The following is a 4,858-nucleotide window of genomic DNA, read 5'->3' as shown; positions in this document are numbered from 1 at the left end:
GTTGACTGCGGGAGAATACTTGGGACGAGTATGAGTAGGTGTGAAAGGTAGTAGATGCATATACTATCGGAAGAATATGACTCACACTTGGATCAGGGAAGTCACAAGGTTACCAAGAAGCTAGTAATTGATTTCGTTTTATTCTGGTATCTCATTACCATTGTTTCGGTAATGACTAGTAATATGGTTGTTATTCCGACCCTAGTGGTCATTTCCAATTGGGGTCCGACTACGGTGAGTATGTTACGGGGTTCAGAGAACCAAGTTCGATGTAACATCTAACGTAAGTCAGAAGATTGAAGTCAATGCGATCATTGGTATCGCACTCGTTGCTAAAGTAAGTTTGCAGATAGAAATGCTACATGTTGAAACATGATTATATCACATTAGAATATGAAGGAAGGTATATTCCATTCTGGAATTTGACTCTAAGAGACTTGAGTCTAAGTGTTGCATCATACGATGAGAGGTCATTAGAACACGATCCATCGGTTTGTTACAATAGATAAAGGAAAGTATTTATCCTAAGAATAATAAAGAGTCATCAATAAGGATTTATTTTGTATCTCATAGGTTACGATCGAAAGTCCAACATGGTACGATAAGCATATACAAGATTGGGCATCGTCTTCGGTCAAGAAAGCCATAGAGTTAAATACTCTTTCGAGGAAACATGGAAGTTACGATTATTACTTAGTATGAAGAGGTAACGTATGGAATCATTATCCAAGCCCTATTTTTGTTGATGATTCCGGGACGTAATCATCCTAAGCGGGAGATAATTGTAACGCTCGTAGATCAGGGCTAGTCAATTTAGATACGATAAGCGTCAAAAATGACTTTTCGATGGAAGATCATTTAGAAGGATTAATCTTAAATAAGTTTTAGTATATGTTACAAGGATTCTGTCCATATAAATAATGCCGAAATCTAAGTTAAAACGAAGAAGTTATGACCCGTCGAAGTTTCGCGACAGAACTGGCATGACGCTGAATGATGTAAAAAGTGAATTTACGTTAGAGAAATATTTAGCCTTAGCGACCTAAACAAAAGTCGTAGAATACGTTAAACCGAAAGCGTGCATAAAAAGAACGCCCACATATGACTTTGTATGATGAAGTTATGATTTTTCCGAAGTTTCAACTTAGCAGTATGCAGCCCGAATCATCGATTTGAGATCGAGTGATTTTTAGCCGAAAGAATCTAAATGAGAATCGAAGATCTCATCTATAGTAGTGAAACGATAAAAAGATAGGTGGAAACGGACGTTAGATGAAGAAGTTATGAATTTATAACGGAGTTTTCCTGTCCCGGCCTACTAAAAATAATATAAAAGTAATATATTTATAATATATTAAAAATCAAGTCAAAATTAGCCAACGGAGTATAAACAAGGGTTGTAGATCATATTCTCACCTACGCATCGATATATAGAACGTTACAAACGGAGTTCGTATGCGAAAGTTATGAATTTCTGAAGTTCGGGACGCGAAACCCCAAAACTGTCAGCCACCACCAGGTAGTAAAAGTGCCACGACGTGGAAGGAGCTCTAGAGTCTGTGAGACCCACTTGCAATGACACATGCAGTGACGACCCAGCAACTACAACGTGGTAAACCGTACCACGACGTGGCAAGGACAAATTTTTCCCTATAAATATATTTGAAGGGCCAACCGAGTTTGGGTTGCTCCAGCTCCTCTCTCTCACTCCTGATACCCTCTATAGCCATCCTGAAGTACCCCCGAAGCCCCAGTTTCATCCCGAGACCCGAAGCCCGAAGATCCCGAGAAGAAAAAGTTTCCGAGCCGAAGCTCTGCCCGCGAGGAGCCCGATTTTTGTGAATATCTTCCAGATCTACAGAAGAATACTTCTTCTACAGGTCGTAGTTTTGTCCAATCATCTTCAGATCAAGTGAGTGTGTGGTCACTTTCTTCTAACACATAAATATTAAGTATTTTCTATGAAATACGTGCTATATGTATAATATAAAGTTGTTTATACGTGTAGGTATATGTAACATCCCAAGTCAGAATCAAGAGTTCAGGGGGTAAAGTGTAAGTTTGGAAAAGAGGAACTCGACGAGTAGGAGCTGCAACTCGTTGAGTCTAAGCATGTGTAGGGCACATGTTAAGTGACCGGACTCGCCGAGTCAGAAGCTGGACTCGACGAGTCCGTGCTGGAATGAGAAACCCTAATTCCTAGGGTTTTTACCCTATTTAAAGAATAATATGCCTTCATTTCAGCCTCTATCTTCCCTGAGTGTTCCAGAGAAAACCATAAATCGTGAGAGACTCCATTGTTGAGAATATTGAAGCTTGGAAGAAGAAATTGGTGAAGAGAAGTTGGAGGAATTTAAGGATAGCATCAAGAGAGCTTGTGGATATGAAGTCTATATCAGTTTAGACTCATCTCTAAGGTAAGAGGACCTTACCTTAAGCTATTTCCTTGTTATTTCATCCATGGTGTGTGATTTAGGGTTCTTTAGGATGGTTGGGATCTATTTCGGGTATAAAGACTAGATCTGAGGTTGCAACTTCAGATCTAGGTTGGGTTGGAGCCATAAGATCAGAAAGTGATAGCTTTGGGGCGTGATTGAGAGTGTCCTTGCCTTAAACCTTCATTTTTAACTTGTTGGAGCTTGTTGAGCCTTGCATGCACGTAAAGTTGGAAACTTTACGTGTGAATATGGCCCTAGGAGTCCAGATCAATGTATTGGAAGCAATGGAATGACGTGAAATCGCCTGGATGAAGATGTCACGTTTGGACTCGGCGAGTTGGAGGAACAACTCGACGAGTCTGTTGAAGATTCCCTTGGACTCAGCGAGTCTATGCTTGGACTCGACGAGTCTGGTCGTGATGTCCTAACCTTTTCTGGTTGAGCTGTGAATCAGTGAGTCGAGGGATGACTCAATGAGTTGAGCAGGAAGGGACTCAGAGCTTGTTGGACTCGACGAGTCTTGGGGAGACTCAGCGAGTTGAGTCGTGGCATGGGAGTTTCTGAGTATAGGAACTCGACGAGTCAATGGGTTGACTCGGTGAGTAGGGTCAACCATGAAGGTTGAATTTGACCAAGGACTTTGACTTTGACCAAGAGTTGACCAATTTGTAAGGGTATTTTGGTAATTATTGGTGTTTATTGGTTTTGGTTATTTGGTAATGATCACTGGTGGAGTTCGTGTTGGTGGTCGGAGAGCGTGGTCTTATTTCTTCAAGTCGACAATTGCAGGTGAGTTATCCTCACTATATTGACAGGGTCTAAGGCACCAAGGCTGGCCCTTTATCGGATGGGAATCCGGGTAGTTGTTTGTTATGTTATTGCTTTGCTATGTCTGCATCATGGTAGTTAGGATGGTATATGTTAGAGACCTGGTTAAGGTCGGTATCCTGGTATATAGGATGATGCTATGTTAGTGATCGGTTAGGTCGGTATCTTGGTTAGGATGTTGCTATGTTATGTGATCTGCTAGATCGGTTGATTAGTTGTGAGTTGCTATATGATTATATGTTTATGTGCACATGGTTGTTGAACATGGGTTGGCATGAGGCGGATCCTGCTTTGTGCTGTAGGCCAACATACCCAGTGCGGACCTGTTAGACCGAAGGCCCAACGAGCGGTCCGGATAGGCTAAAGGCCCCAAGAGGGCAGACCAGACATGTCGAGGCTCGAAGAGTGGACCAAACAGACCGAAGGCCCGGTGCGGGCGGACCAATCATACTGTAGACTCGGAGAGAGAGTGGATCGGGTGGACTGAAGGCTTGGCGCAGGCGGACCAGTCACACTGTAGACTCGACATGCATGGTTGTTCTATTTATGATATGATATGATATGTGTGTGGTATTATTGTTGGTATTTTGGGGGTAACTCACTAAGTTTTTGGGCTTACAGTTTCAGTGTATTGTTTCAGGTATTTCAGGAAACCGTGGCAAGGCAAAGGCGTGATCGTACCGCTCCTAAGTTTTATGTTGATGTTTCTAGGATACTCTGATAATAAATGAACTGAAAACCTTTTGTAATAACTAAATGAATATGGGTTGTTTTTGAAAAGTTTAAATTGGTTGTAAATTTTCACGGTGTTACAGTGTATAGTTCATTTCATAAACACGAGTATAATACAAGTATTGTTTGAATGTATTAAGTATATGTTTGGGTGAGTGTGTGGTCACTTTCTTCTAACACATAAATATTAAGTATTTTCTATGAAATATGTGCTATGTGTATAATATAAAGTTGTTTATACGTGTGGTTGTATAGTCCCTTTCATCAACACGAGTATAATACAAGTATTGTTTGAATGTATTAAGTATATGTTTGGGTGAGTGTGTAGTTACTTTCTTCTAACATATAAATACGAAGTATTTGCTATGAAATACATGCTATGTGTTTATATATTGTTTGTCTATTTGAGATGGGCATGGAATTGAAGTTTTATATAGGTTTTAAATGAGTTAAACTGTATATGTATTTTATCTCTACAAATATGTTGGGTAGAACATGGGTAGACGAAATAGTTGGTGTGTGATAAAGGATGAGTTTGAGGATGAGATGAAAGATAAACCTCGGTAGCTATGGATTTAGTATTGTAAAGATAAGCCTTGGTAACTATGGATTTAGTATTGTATATAGATGAACCTTGGTAGCTATGGATTTAGTAGTGTTAGATAGACGACGATAGTTATGGACTTAGTACCTGTTAGATAAACGTTGGTAGCTATGGACTTAGTACCTACACTGGTAGCTATGGATTTAGTACCCGATGAATGAACCATAGCAGCTATGGAATTAGTGCTTTACGAAAGAACCTTGGCAGCTATTGTCTTAGTGCCTAATAAAGAATCCTGTCGGCTATTGTCTTAGTG

This window comes from Lactuca saligna, chromosome 9 (assembly GCF_052625555.1).
Source record: "Lactuca saligna cultivar CGN05327 chromosome 9, ASM5262555v1, whole genome shotgun sequence".
In the NCBI taxonomy this organism is placed as follows: Eukaryota; Viridiplantae; Streptophyta; class Magnoliopsida; order Asterales; family Asteraceae; genus Lactuca; species Lactuca saligna.
The sequence above is the reverse complement of the archived record's forward strand: the minus strand, read 5'-3'. Positions refer to the sequence as shown.